Source organism: Musa acuminata, unplaced genomic scaffold (assembly GCF_036884655.1).
Source record: "Musa acuminata AAA Group cultivar baxijiao unplaced genomic scaffold, Cavendish_Baxijiao_AAA HiC_scaffold_566, whole genome shotgun sequence".
Classification (NCBI taxonomy): Eukaryota; Viridiplantae; Streptophyta; class Magnoliopsida; order Zingiberales; family Musaceae; genus Musa; species Musa acuminata.
The window spans coordinates 13,017-29,141 of NW_027020806.1; the positions used below are offsets into that span (position 1 = coordinate 13,017).

The following is a 16,125-nucleotide window of genomic DNA, read 5'->3' on the forward strand; positions in this document are numbered from 1 at the left end:
TTTGAACCCATATATAAGGAACTCAAAAAAAAAATTAGAAAAGTAAAAAAGAACTCTCTAAAAGTTTCAAAAGAAAAAAAAAGATGGGTCATCAAAATAGTTCTAGTTCTAAAACGAGTTCTAAAACGAGTTCTAAAACGAATAGTTCTAGTTCTAAAACGAATAGTTCTAGTTCTAAAACGAACAGTTCTAGTTCTAAAACGAATAATGAAGAAACTTGAAAAAGTGAACCAAATTTCTTTATTTGAATTGAGGAAGGGAAAAGTACATGAACCAAATGAAAATGCAAAAGATTCAAAAAAAAATAATCAGATTATTCACGAATCGACCATTCAAATTCGATCTATGAATTGGACAAATTATTTACTCATAGAAAAAAAAATGAAAGATCTTGCTGATAAGACAATCACAATAAGGAATCAAATAGAAGGAATCACAAAAGACAAGAAGAAAATAGTTCTAGCCTATCATGATAAAAGACCGGAATTACAAAAACATATTTGGCAGATACTTCAAAGAAAAAATACCCGATTAATACGCAAATCACATTATTTTATGAAATCTTTCATTGAAAAAATATACATAGATATCTTGCAATGTATGGTTACCATTTCTAAGGTTAATGCACAACTTTTAAAAAAAACAATTATCAATGAATCCATTTACAACGATGAAAGAAATCAAGAAGGAATTGATGAAACAGATCAAGATACAATGAACTTTATTTCGACTATAAAAAAGTCCTTTTCTAATCCTAATATTAGAAATGATTTAAACACTTATCACGACTTATCTTCCTTGTCCCAAGCATATGTATTTTACAAATTGTCACAAACCCAATTATTTAACAACCATCACCTGAGATCTGTACTTCAATATCACGATCACGGGACCTATCCTTTTATTAAAGACAAGATAAAGTATTATTGTATGACACGAGGAATATTTGATTCCAAATCAAGGTTTGATTCCAAATCAAGGCATAAGAAAATTAATAAGTCTGGAATGAATAAATGGAAAAACTGGTTAAAGGGTCATTATCAATATAATTTTTCTCGGAGCAAATGGTCTCGATTAGTACCGAAAAAATGGCGAAATAGAGTCAATCAACGTTGTACTATTCAAAATAAAGAATCAATGAAATTGTATTCATATAAAAAAGAAAAAGACCGATTAATTCATTACATGAATGAAAATTTTTGTGCAGTGGATTTATCGATGAGTCAAAAAGAAAAATTTAAAAAACACTACAGATATGATCTTTTATCACATGAATATATAAATTATGGGGATAGTAAGGACTCATACACACTGAAACCCGAATCGTTTTATGTATTGCTAAATATGACTATTGATGATTACCTAAAAAAAGGATATTTTATTGATACCCATAAAAATCTGGATAGAAAATATTTGGATTATAGAATTCTTCATTTTTGCCTTAGAAACAATAGTGATATTGAGAACAATAGTGATATTGAGAACAATAGTGATATTGAGAACAATAGTGATATTGAGGACTGGACCGATATGTATATCGGTACCGAAATTTATAAAAATACTAATAAAAATACTAAGACTAAGACTCATCAAAAAAAAATTTTTGATTGGATGGGAATGAATCGAAATTATTCTACCATATCAAATCTAGAACCTTGGTTCTTCCCAGAATTTGTGTTACCTTTTGATGCATATAAGATTAAACCGTGGATCATACCAATCAAATTACTTCTTTCTAATATTTATTATGAAAATGATATTAGTCAAAATCAAAATGAAAAAAATATTAGTCAAAATCAAAATGAAAAAAATATTAGTCAAAATCAAAATAAAAAAAATATTAGTCAAAATCAAAATAAAAAAAATATTAGTCAAAATCAAAATAAAAAAAATATTAGTCAAAATCAAAATAAAAAAAATATTAGTCAAAATCAAAATAAAAAAAATATTAGTCAAAATCAAAATAAAAAAAATATTAGTCAAAATCAAAATAAAAAAAATATTAGTCAAAATCAAAACATCAAAGATTCCGTTAAAATAGAATTTCAAAATTCCAACCAAGAAAAAGAGGGTCAATCAAATCTTGTATCAGATCCACAAAAACAAAACCAAAAGGAATATCTTGAAGAGGATTGCACGAGATCAAACATTAAAAAAGGTAAAAAAAAAAAAAAACAATCCAAGAAAAATAAGGAAGGAGAACTAGATTTGTTCCTGAAAAAATATTTTATTTTTCAATTAAGATGGGATGACCCCTTGAATCAAAAAATTATTAATAATGTTAGGATATATTGTCTCCTACTTAGATTGATAAATCCAAGGGAAATTGCTATATCCTCGATTCAAAGAGGAGAGATGCATCTGGATGTAATGCTGATTCAGAAAGATCTAGCTCTTACAGAATTAATAAAAAGGGGAATATTAATTATCGAACCAATTCGTCTATCTTTAAGAAGGGATGGAAAATTCATTATATATCAAACCATAAGTATTTCATTGATCGATAAGAGTAAACACCAAATTAATAGAAAATACATAAAGAAAAGATATGTTGATAAGAATAATTTGAAAAAATCCACTGGACGACATGGCAATATATTTGTGAATGGGGATCAAGATCATTATAATTTCTTTGTTCCTGAAAATATTCTATCTCCTAGACGTCGTAGAGAATTGAGAATTCTAATTTGTTTCAACTCTCATAATCGGGATATTGTGAATAGAAATCCAGTATTTTGCAACGAAAACAACATAAGAAACTCTGAACAATTTTTGAATGAGGACAAACGTCTTAATACGGATTTAAATAAATTAATTAAATGCAAATTGTTTCTTTGGCCCAATTACCGATTAGAAGATTTAGCTTGTATGAATCGCTATTGGTTTGATACCAATAATGGTAGTCGTTTCAGTATGTCAAGGATACGTATGTATCCACGATTCAGAATTATTTAATAGTATATTTCCTATATATCACATGCCGTTTTCAGTAAATAAAAACCGAAAGATGTACGCATATGGTGTGTTACGTTCTGGTACATGATACGTATTTACTTGTGTATCAATTCAATTGAATCTAGAAAGAAATCTACAGAATCTTTTTAGGTGCAAAGAAATCATTCTCTTTCGTAAATGCAGAAATATATTATCCTTTTCTTTTCTATCTAAATCAAATGGAAAATTTGATTTAGATAGAAACGGATAAATCTAAATTTTTGCGTGTACTAGATTAAAAAAAATTGACATAATATAATAATTATTATTTTATTTTTCCTGATCGGTAAAATCCATGGCATGGAAAAGAAAGAAAAGAAAAAGATAAAAAAAGTTTTATGGTCAAAAATTCATTCATTTCACTTCTTCCACAAGAAGAAAAAGAAGAAAACAGGGGTTCTGTTGAATTTCAAGTATTAAGTTTCACCAATAAGATACGAAGACTTACTTCACATTTGGAATTGCACAAAAGAGATTTTTTATCACAAAGAGGTCTACAAAAAATTCTGAGAAAACGTCAACGTCTGCTGGCTTATTTGTCAAAGAAAAATAGAGCGCGTTATAAGAAATTAATTGACCAGTTGGATATTCGGGAGCCAAAAAATCGTTAATTAAATCGTTTGAATTAGTATAGTAGTTATTAGATTTTTTATTTTGATGAACCTCCTACTTTTTTGAGGAATTCATGAAATAATGAATTAAGGAAGAAAAGATATGACTGTACCGGCTACAAAAAAAGATTTCATGATAGTTAATATGGGTCCTCACCACCCATCAATGCATGGTGTTCTTCGACTGATCGTTACTCTCGATGGTGAAGATGTTATTGACTGTGAACCCATATTGGGCTATTTACACAGAGGGATGGAAAAAATAGCGGAAAACCGAACAATTATACAATATCTGCCTTATGTAACACGTTGGGATTATTTAGCTACTATGTTCACAGAGGCAATAACGGTAAATGCACCAGAACAACTGGAAAATGTTCAAGTACCTAAAAGGGCTAGCTATATCAGAGTAATTATGCTGGAGCTGAGCCGTATAGCTTCTCATTTGTTATGGCTTGGGCCTTTTATGGCGGATATCGGCGCGCAGACTCCCTTTTTCTATATTTTCAGAGAGAGAGAATTGATATATGATTTATTCGAAGCCGCCACAGGTATGCGAATGATGCATAATTATTTCCGCATCGGAGGAGTAGCTGCCGATCTACCTTATGGCTGGATAGATAAATGTTTGGATTTTTGCGATTATTTTTTAACAGGAATTGTTGAATATCAAAAACTCATTACGCGAAATCCCATTTTTTTGGAGCGAGTCGAAGGAGTGGGCATTATTGGTGGAGAGGAAGCAATAAATTGGGGTTTATCAGGACCGATGTTACGAGCTTCTGGAACACAATGGGATCTTCGTAAAATTGATAATTATGAGTGTTACAATGAATTCGATTGGGAAGTCCAATGGCAAAAAGAAGGAGATTCGTTAGCTCGTTATTTAGTACGAATCGGTGAAATGAGGGAATCTATAAAAATAATTCAACAGGCTCTAGAAGGAATTCCTGGAGGACCCTATGAGAATTTAGAAGTCCGACGCTTTGATAGAGCAAAAAATTCCGAATGGAATGATTTTGAATATAGATTTATTAGTAAAAAACCTTCACCCAATTTTGAATTGTCGAAACAAGAACTTTACGTGAGAGTAGAAGCCCCAAAAGGGGAATTAGGAATTTATTTGATAGGAGATAATAGTGTTTTCCCTTGGAGATGGAAAATTCGTCCACCCGGCTTCATAAATTTGCAAATTCTTCCTCAGCTAGTTAAAAGAATGAAATTGGCTGATATCATGACGATACTAGGTAGTATAGATATCATTATGGGAGAGGTTGATCGTTGAAATGATAATTGATACGACAGAAGTACAAACTATCAATTCTTTTTCTATATCGGAATCCTTAAAAGAAGTATATGGACTCATATGGATCTTTGTACCCATTTTGACCCTTATATTGGGAATTACAATAGGGGTACTAGTAATTGTGTGGTTAGAAAGAGAAATATCTGCAGCGATACAACAACGTATTGGGCCTGAATATGCCGGCCCCTTGGGAATTCTTCAAGCTCTAGCAGATGGAACTAAACTACTTTTTAAAGAAGACCTTCTCCCATCTAGAGGAGATGTTCGTTTGTTTAGTATTGGACCGTCTATAGTGGTCATATCAATTCTACTAAGTTATTTAGTAATTCCTTTTGGGTATCGCCTCATTTTAGCCGATCTCAGTATAGGTGTTTTTTTATGGGTCGCCATTTCAAGTATTGCTCCTATTGGGCTTCTTATGTCAGGATACGGATCGAATAATAAATATTCCTTTTCAGGTGGTCTACGAGCTGCTGCTCAATCTATTAGTTATGAAATACCATTAACTCTATGTGTGTTATCAATATCTCTACGTGTGATTCGTTGAACATGAACTTTATACTTCTTTCCTAGAAGTAAAGGAAAGAAGTTGAATGTAATGTATTGAATAGGTATTTTATTTTTTATTCATCATTCGGGTCAATGAGTTAAACCAGATAGTTATATGAGTGAAACAAAACAACTTAGAAGTTTGCAGTAAGAAGATAAAATCTCATTTCATATGTACAAGAATAAAGTTGAAGTAAACATAAGCAGTGTAAACTGTTTACCCCAAGATTAAGATTCTTTCATTAGTCATCATATCTTGGAGCGGGTGTAAAAGATCAACTGTATGGAGTTTTCATTACTGTCTTGTATTTATTACCATGCCGTAGATCAATCAAAAATCAGTGGACGGTTAGGAACACCAAAGTGCACAAAGGATTAGTAATAGAGATAATGTAAGGTATCAAAAAAAGAGATATTTCTACAATTTATAAAACGAATAAAAATAGGGACTTTAAGTTGGTAGAAATGATCAAGCAGTACTTCCCTACGATTCCGATCTAGAGTATGCTCCTATTCACTGATTAAAGAAATGACTATCCAGAACGAATTAATCCCTTATTCTTTTTTTTTCAAAGTACCCTCTTCTGAGATAGAAGAACAGGAACAAAAGAAATGGAATGTAATAATCGAATTAATAAAAAAAAGATATTTATTTATTCTTTTTTCCCATCCATATGGGTGGAATTCCTATCACAATTAATGGACTAATTCCTAATTCTTTAAATTCTTTAGATTTATTGATATAACGAGTATTTTATTGAAGGGCTGAGTTATTACCGAACAAAGAAAAATACATTTTTATTATCATAAGGGATGAGATTAATTCCGAAGCACTTTTTCTTATTCTAGCAAACGGAATTCCATTGGTTTAATTTCGGACTCTCTGATATATCTTTATTCTAGTTATCCCAAAAGAAAAGGGGTGATAATATCGAACTAGTCCTTACATTTATTTGTGGCCATAGAGGAGCCGTATGAAGCTGAGGTCTCATGTACGGTTTTGGAATAGCGATGGAAACAGTAATGTTATTATCGACTATAATTATCTAACAGTTCAAGTACAGTTGATATAGTTGAAGCACAGTCCAAATATGGCTTTTGGGGGTGGAATCTATGGCGTCAGCCCATAGGATTTATAGTTTTCATAATTTCTTCTCTAGCTGAATGTGAGAGATTGCCCTTTGATTTACCAGAAGCAGAGGAGGAATTAGTAGCAGGTTATCAAACCGAATATTCTGGTATCAGATTTGGTTTATTTTATCTTGCTTCTTACCTAAATCTATTAGCTTCTTCGTTATTCGTAACGGTTCTTTACTTAGGTGGGTGGAATTTATCTATTCCGTACATATCCATTCCTGAGCTTTTCGGAATAAAAAAAATAGCTGGAGTCTTTGGAATGACAATTGGTATCTTTATTACATTAGTTAAAGCTTATTTGTTTCTGTTCATTTCTATCACAACAAGATGGACTTTACCTAGGATGAGAATGGACCAGCTATTAAATCTTGGATGGAAATTTCTTTTACCTATTTCTTTGGGTAATCTATTATTGACAACTTCTTCCCAACTTGTTTCACTATAAAATAACAGAATACGATAACGATATTCTAGATTCATAACCTCTTTCAAACAAGAGAAAGAAACATCAATTTATTTATGGATATCTACAATATGTTTCCCATGGTAACTGGGTTCATGAATTATGGTCAACAAACAATACGAGCTGCAAGGTATATTGGTCAAAGTTTCATAATTACCTTATCCCACACAAACCGTTTACCTGTAACTATTCAATATCCTTATGAGAAATCAATTACGTCAGAACGTTTTCGTGGTCGAATTCACTTTGAATTTGATAAATGTATTGCTTGCGAAGTATGTGTTCGTGTATGCCCAATAGATCTACCTGTTGTTGATTGGAGATTGGAAAGAGATATGAAAAAGAAACAATTGCTTAATTATAGTATTGATTTCGGGGTCTGTATATTTTGTGGTAACTGTGTCGAGTATTGTCCAACAAACTGTTTATCAATGACTGAAGAATATGAGCTTTCTACTTATGATCGTCACGAATTGAATTATAATCAAATTGCTTTGAGTCGGTTACCAATGTCAGTAATTGAAGATTACACAATTCAAACAGTTATGAATTCGACTCAAATCAAAATAGATAAAGATAAACCCTTTGATTCAAGAACGATTACCGATTACTAAGATTTTGTTTTGATATAAAAGATCAAAACTTTTTTATTTTGGTTGGTCAGTAACTACAAATAATAATTAGTAACTATAGATTTAATTAGTAACTATAGATTGGTGAGAATCACTCTTTGATTTAAACTTATAATATTTTTATCACGGGAATTTCGAAATATACAATTTCAACTACTTTTTTTATTCTTTTTCTTTTGGATAAAAAGTAAGTAGGATTGGCCCAATAAAATAATTATATCTATATATAAAATTAATATTAAATTAATCCATATTAAGATTTAATTCAATTAGGAACATATCATATACAATAAAAATGGGGTAACCCTTTTCCTTTCCTGGACCATTTAGTAAGGTCATGATTTGACTTATATATTTTTTTTTTTACATATTATACATAATGGATTTACCTGGACCAATACATGATATTCTTGTAGCATTTCTGGGGTCAGTTCTTATATTAGGGGGTCTGGGGGTAGTATTACTTACCAATCCTATTTATTCTGCTTTTTCATTGGGATTGGTTCTTGTTTGTATATCCTTATTCTACATTCCATCGAACTCTTTTTTTGTAGCTGCCGCACAGCTACTTATTTATGTGGGAGCCGTAAATGTCTTAATCATATTTGCGGTAATGTTCATGAATGGTTCAGAATATTCCAATGATTCGTATTTTTGGACCATTGGAGATGGAGTCACTTCACTGGTTTGTACAAGTATTCTTTTTTCACTAATTACTACTATACCAGATACGTCATGGTACGGAATTATTTGGACTACAAGATCAAACCAGATTATAGAACAGGACCTAATAAGTAACGTTCAACAAATTGGGATTCATTTATCGACAGATTTTTATCTTCCCTTTGAACTAATTTCTATAATTCTTTTAGTTTCCTTGATAGGTGCAATTACTATGGCTCGCCAATAATAAATACTTAGAATTTTAAAAGAATTAAAAAGTTTTTAGAATTTTAGAAGTTCTAAATAAATAAAAAATCGAATCGCTTCAATTGTTCATATTGAAATGAATCGAGATTGATAAGGAGTTAGTCAATGATGTTCGAGCATGTACTTTTTTTGAGTGTTTATTTATTTTCTATCGGTCTCTATGGATTGATCACAAGTCGAAACATGGTTAGAGCACTTATGTGTCTTGAGCTTATACTAAATTCGGTTAATATTAATCTTGTAACATTTTCTGATATATTTGATAGTCGCCAATTAAAAGGAAACATTTTCTCAATCTTTATTATAGCTGTTGCAGCTGCTGAAGCAGCTATTGGTCTAGCTATTGTTTCGTCGATTCATCGAAACAGAAAATCAACTCGTATCAATCAATCGAATTTGTTGAATAATTAGTGATAATTATCATGATCATATATTGAATAATCAGTTATAATGATCATATAAATCAAGACACCACACAACATGATAAAGCATAAGAAAATATAAATGAAATTGGAATATTTTTCTATTTCTATTCTTTCACTTTCATATTCCATTAATGAAAAATAATTATATTCTTAATTTAATTGGTATTATAATTTTTTTATTTCGTTTTTTATTTGTTTATTTTATTTAATTTTAATGTATTTAAATTTTAATGTTTTTAATGTATTTTTAATGTATTATATAATAATATAAATGTATTATATAATAATATACTGCATAATATTATAAATATTATAATAAAATAATAAAAATAATATTATTAAATAATAATATGTTAATCATATTACGAAAATAAATTAAATTACTAATTTAGTTTTATTTTTATATATTCATATTTCATATTGAAAATATGAATATTGAAATATTGATTTGAATGATTGATCAATTTGTTTTGTCGGCCAATTTTTATTTACACATGTGACTCGTATGATCATGATTTTTGAAACGGAAATCAAAGTCTCTTGGCTTTTTCTCATGAACAGATTTAGAAATATATTGATTCTTAAAATTTTAATAAACCACTGCTTCGTCTGGTGTCTATAATATAAATACTAATTTTCTACCAGATTGAAAATTTTTGATGTTAAAATCTGGAATTTATAGATCCAATGTCACATTCAGTAAAAATTTATGATACATGTATAGGGTGTACTCAATGTGTACGAGCCTGCCCCACAGACGTATTGGAAATGATACCTTGGGACGGATGTAAAGCTAAGCAAATTGCTTCCGCACCAAGAACCGAGGACTGTGTGGGTTGTAAGAGATGTGAATCCGCCTGCCCCACGGATTTTTTGAGTGTCCGTGTTTATTTATCATATGAAACAACTCGCAGCATGGGTCTAGGTTATTGATACGTTACAAAAAAATCCACTTGAATCAATTGATTCCTCTTTACCGACAAAAGCCCGTACTCGAGAAAATATATTATTCTATTCCGAGCACGGGTTTTTCTGGTCAAACGTATCTTGTCTTTATCACGAGTTATTTTCCTTGGTTAACAATACTTGTTGTTTTGCCGATATCCGTCGGTTCTTCCATTTTCTTTCTTCCTCATAAAGGAAATAAGATGTTTAGGTGGTATGCTATATGTATATGCTCGTTGGAACTCCTTCTAACAACCTATGTTTTCTGTTATCATTTCCAATTGGACGATCCATTAACCCAATTGGAGGAAGATTTAAAATGGATAGATGTTTTTGATTTTCACTGGAGACTGGGAATCGATGGGCTTTCCATAGGACCTATTTTACTGACAGGATTTATCACCACTTTAGCTACCTTAGCGGCTTGGCCAGTTACTCGAAATTCGCGATTGTTCTATTTTCTCATGTTAGCAATGTACAGCGGTCAAATAGGATTATTTTCTTCTAGAGACCTTTTACTTTTTTTCATGCTGTGGGAGTTAGAATTAATTCCTGTTTATTTACTTTTATCCATGTGGGGGGGAAAGAAACGTCTCTACTCGGCCACAAAGTTTATTTTGTACACTGCGGGGGGCTCCATTTTTCTCTTAATAGGAGTTCTAGGTATGGGTTTATATGGCCCTAATGAACCCACATTAGATTTTTCAAAATTAACTAATCAATCATATCCTGTGGCATTGGAAATAATATTATATTTTGGATTCCTTATTGCTTATGCTGTCAAATCGCCGATTATACCCCTACATACGTGGTTACCAGATACCCATGGAGAAGCACATTACAGTACATGTATGCTTCTAGCTGGAATCTTATTAAAAATGGGCGCATATGGACTTATTCGGATCAATATGGAATTATTACCCCACGCTCATTCTATATTTTCTCCCTGGTTGGTAATAGTGGGAACGATTCAAATAATCTATGCAGCTTCAACCTCTCTCGGTCAACGGAATTTAAAAAAAAGAATAGCCTATTCCTCTGTATCTCACATGGGTTTCACAATTATAGGAATTGGTTCTATAACCGGAATGGGACTCAACGGTGCCATTTTACAAATACTCTCTCATGGATTTATTGGTGCTGCGCTTTTTTTCTTGGCAGGAACGAGTTGTGATAGAATACGTCTTGTTTATCTCGACGAAATGGGGGGGGTATCGATCCCAATGCCAAAACTATTTACCATGTTCAGTAGTTTTTCGATGGCTTCTCTTGCATTGCCAGGAATGAGTGGTTTTGTTGCGGAATTATTAGTATTTTTTGGAATAATTACTAGTCCAAAATACCTTTTAATGCCAAAAATGCTAATTACTTTTGTAATGGCAATTGGAATGATATTAACTCCTATTTATTTATTATCTATGTTACGTCAGATGTTCTATGGATACAAGCTATTCAATGTTCCAAACTCTAATTTTGCGGATTCTGGACCACGAGAACTATTTGTTTCAATCTGTATCTTTCTACCCGTAATAGGTATTGGTATTTATCCGGATTTCGTTCTCTCGCTATCAGTTGACAGGGTGCAAGCTATCCTATCTAATTACTTTCATCGATAGTCTTTCATTAATAATACGGAAATATAATTTTTGTCTTTGATTTTAAGATTTTTAAAATCGTTCGCTGTACAATGCAAAAGAATAAAGTGAATTAGAATTGTAATGAGATGCATTTTGAGTTTTTGAGAACCGTTTTGAATAAGGAATGATTCAAACGGTTCTCAAAAACTCGCACAAACAAGAAGCTTTTTATATATATATGGGATGATGTTCTTATGTATTCTTTATGTAGTTTATTCAATTATTTATCTGTGTAGTTTATTCAAGTAGATGTTAATGTGAATGAACCATAACTATGTAGACCTATTCCTAATAGATTGATTCCAAAATAACATACCCAAATTATAAGAAATCCTATAGAAGCCACAAGTGCCGAATTCATACTTTGCAAACTTTGATTTGTTCTACTTCTAATATGTATTCTAGTTCTAGTATGTAAATAAATCGCGAATATGGTCCAAGTAATAAAAGCCCAAGTTTCTTTGGGGTCCCAATTCCAATAAGATCCCCATGCCTCATTAGCCCATACTGCTCCACAAAGAATGCCTATGGTTAAAAAGGTAAATCCTAAACTAATGACACGATAACTCCAATAATCCAAACGTTGAGTCAATTGATATTTATAATAATTTCGAAATGAAAGAAAAGAAGTGTTTTTAAAAACACTTCTTTTTTCATTCAAATATTGAATCTCACCAAAGAAAAATGGTTTAATTAAGAAATTATTACCTTTACAAAAAATATCGATGTTTTTTCGAAATGTAATGACTAGAAGAGCGACTGATAATAGTGATCCGCATAAAAGAGCTGCATAGCTTAATAACATCATACTTACGTGCATCATTAACCACTGAGATTGTAGAGCAGGTACTAATATTGCGGATTGATGCATTTCAGTTAAAAAACCCGACGTGGCAAAGCCTTGTGTAAAAATGGTACTTGGTGCGGTTATTGTGCTTAAATCATTTTTATGGTTCCCCATCTTGGAAATCATATGAATAATGGAGAAACTGCACGAAAGGAAGATTAATGACTCGTATAAATTACTTAACGGAAAATGTCCTGAAGAAATCCAACGAGAAACTAATAATCCTGTTATAGAGAAAAAAGTGGCTATCATCCCTTTTTCCAATGAATCACGCAATCCTACGATTTCGCGGACTAATAAGATCATTAAATGAATCGTAATCACAATTGAAATTATCGAAAAAGAGATATGAGTTAATATATGTTCTAAAGTTGTAAATATCATAAAAAGGGGTCCCATTAGAGAATTTAAATCGAGAATTGAATACATTATAGGATCCATTGTGTCTCTTTTAGAGGATTTATTTTCTAGGATTTCAAGGATGCCGCCACTCGGACTCGAACCGAGATGCTCTAGCACTGCTTCCTAAGAGCAGCGTGTCTACCAATTTCACCATGGCGGCTTACTTGAAATAATAATAGTCAATTCATGTTGAATCGTCGAGAATCAAGGATTCAATATAGTTTAGTAAACATTAGAATCGATAAATCAAAATTCATTTAAATTCCTATTTGAATCTCTATTCAAAAAAAGAATCTTTAGTTGGGATCATTGTAAGTTTAGTTTTAATAATAAAGTAAGTTTAGTTTTAGTAAGTTTAGTTTTAATAATAAACTTTCGCGTACTAGAAACTAAGTTCTTCCAAAACAGTTAGAACTCAATAGTTTTGTTGTCTGTCGAGGTATAGAACTAAGAATTGTTCATTTTCTATTTTTTGATTCGTTTTTTATTTATCCGATTTGATTTCATAGATTCAAACAAAATGAAAAAAAAAATATTTTTTTTTTCAATGAAGAAGATTAAATAACCAGGATTTCATATGTATAACAATTTCATCACTAAATCAAAAGAATTTGAAATTTTCTAACGATTTCGACACCTTAGTATCATTCCTTAGTATCATTAGAGTATTAATACTCTTCATATTATATATAATGGTCTCTTCATTATATATATAATGCATAATGGTAAGATTTACCAAACTAATTAGGTTTTTGTTAGGCATATAAGAAACAAAAGAATTTTCATTTCTATCGTAATCATACTCTACTTTTCACAATAGAAAAATATTTTTCTATTGTGAAAAAAGTAGATAGAAAAAATATTCAGAATTCGATATACATACCTTTATTCTACATACCACATCTACATACTACAACAGCTAGTTCTAACTCATATTGATATTGAGGAGTTCAATACATTAATTAATGTGAATCGTTCATCTTAAAAAATTCGAAGTTCTTCGGGTATGTCAATTCCGATTATTCCAAGACTTTATTATTTGTTTGTTGCACAAAAAAACTTTTTGAACGTCCGGTGGAAACCGATTTCGCTAAGGAAAAAGCCTTTACTGCAGCTAAAAATCCTTTTTTTTTCCAAATATTTTTACGAATACGTTTTTTTGACATAGAAGTACGCTTTTTGGGAACTGCCATTCAAAAAGGGTTACCAGTTTTTATCGTTGTATGTGAAAGACATGTATTGTTTTGTTCAAAATAGATTGTTCCTTTTAGTCATTATCTATACTTATTCCCTGGTAGAATAGTTTAAAAAAAGCATTTTCGAATATGTTTAAAACCTATTAAAAAATATATTTAAAACCTATTAAAAAATATATTTAAAACCTGTTTGAAAATATATTTTAAACCTATTAAAACATATAATTTTATTAAAACATAATTAGAATCAAGTACTCCTTTTGGTATAACTCTTTTTTCTTATTATACTATATAATATGGCTATAAATTACCAGAATAGAATATTCTACTAAGACTAGACTAGAATAGTAGAATTATTAAAGATTTCATTTTGTTTTCTTATGGAACATACATATCAATATGCATGGATAATACCTTTTCTTCCACTTCCAGTTACTGTGTCAATAGGATTTGGACTTCTACTGATTCCGACAGCAACAAAAAATATTCGTCGTATATGGGCTTTTCCTAGTGTTTTACTGTTAAGTATAGTTATGGGGTTTTCAGCCAATTTATCTATTCAACAAATACATGGAAGTTCTATCTATCAATATCTATGGTCTTGGACCATCAATAATGATTTTTCCTTAGAGTTCGGATATTTGATCGACCCACTTAGTTCTATTATGTCAATACTAATTACTACTGTTGGAATCTTGGTTCTTATTTATAGTGACAATTATATGTCTCATGATCAAGGATATCTGAGATTTTTTGCTTATATGAGTTTTTTCAATGCTTCCATGTTGGGATTAGTTACCAGTTCCAATTTGATACAAATTTATATTTTTTGGGAACTGGTGGGGATGTGTTCCTATTTATTAATAGGATTTTGGTTCACACGACCGACTGCAGCAAGTGCTTGTCAAAAAGCTTTTGTAACTAACCGTGTAGGGGATTTTTGGTTTATTATTAGGAATTTTAGGTTTTTATTGGATAACAGGTAGTTTCGAATTTCGGGATTTGTTCGAAATAACTAATAACTTGATCCATAATAATGGTGTCAGTTCTTTATTTGCTACTTTGTGTGCCTCTTTATTATTCATTGGTGCAGTTGCTAAATCCGCACAATTCCCCCTTCACGTATGGTTACCCGATGCCATGGAAGGACCCACTCCCATCTCGGCTCTTATACACGCTGCTACTATGGTAGCAGCAGGAATTTTTCTTGTAGCTCGACTTCTTCCTATTTTCATAGCTATACCTTACATAATGAATTTCATATCTTTAATAGGTGTAATAACAGTACTACTAGGAGCTACTTTGGCTCTTGCTCAAAGAGATATAAAAAGAAGTTTAGCCTATTCTACAATGTCTCAATTGGGTTATATTATGTTAGCTCTAGGTATAGGTTCTTATCGAGCTGCTTTATTCCATTTGATTACCCATGCCTATTCTAAAGCTTTATTGTTTTTGGGATCCGGATCCATTATTCATTCAATGGAACCTATTGTTGGATATTCGCCAGAAAAAAGTCAGAATATGGCTCTTATGGGTGGTTTAAGAAGATATGTTCCAATTACAAGAACTACTTTTTTATTGGGTACACTTTCTATTTGCGGTATTCCACCTCTTGCTTGTTTTTGGTCCAAAGATGAAATTCTTAATGATAGTTGGTTGTATTCACCAATTTTCGCAATAATAGCTTGTTTCACAGCAGGATTGACTGCATTTTATATGTTTCGGGTGTATTTACTTACCTTTGATGGACATTTGCGCGTTCATTTTCAAGATTACAGTAGCACAAAAAATAGTTCGTCCTATTCAATATCTCTATGGGGAAAGGAGGTAGCCAAAGCAGTCAATAGAAATTTACCTTTATCAACAATGAATAATAGGGTCTTCTTTTTTCAAAGGATATGTATAAAATTGATAATAATCTAAAAAAATGCATACGATACTTTAATACTTCTTTCGAAAAAAAGTACACTTCTATGTACCCTCGCGAAGTGGACAATACTATGCTATTTCCTCTGCTTATATTGGTATTATTTACTTTGTTTGTTGGATCA

The 16,125-nt window shown here is 31.2% G+C and overlaps 1 long non-coding RNA gene across 1 annotated transcript; it reads right to left on the minus strand.

The window, feature by feature from the left end:
• Positions 1-10,434: 10,434 nt before the first annotated feature.
• Positions 10,435-15,958, minus strand: LOC135661723 (uncharacterized). The gene is made up of 2 exons (XR_010507377.1): positions 14,261-15,958; positions 10,435-14,214 (listed from the first exon to the last, which is right to left on the minus strand). It is a non-coding gene; the product is annotated as an uncharacterized LOC135661723 (long non-coding RNA).
• Positions 15,959-16,125: the final 167 nt, after the last annotated feature.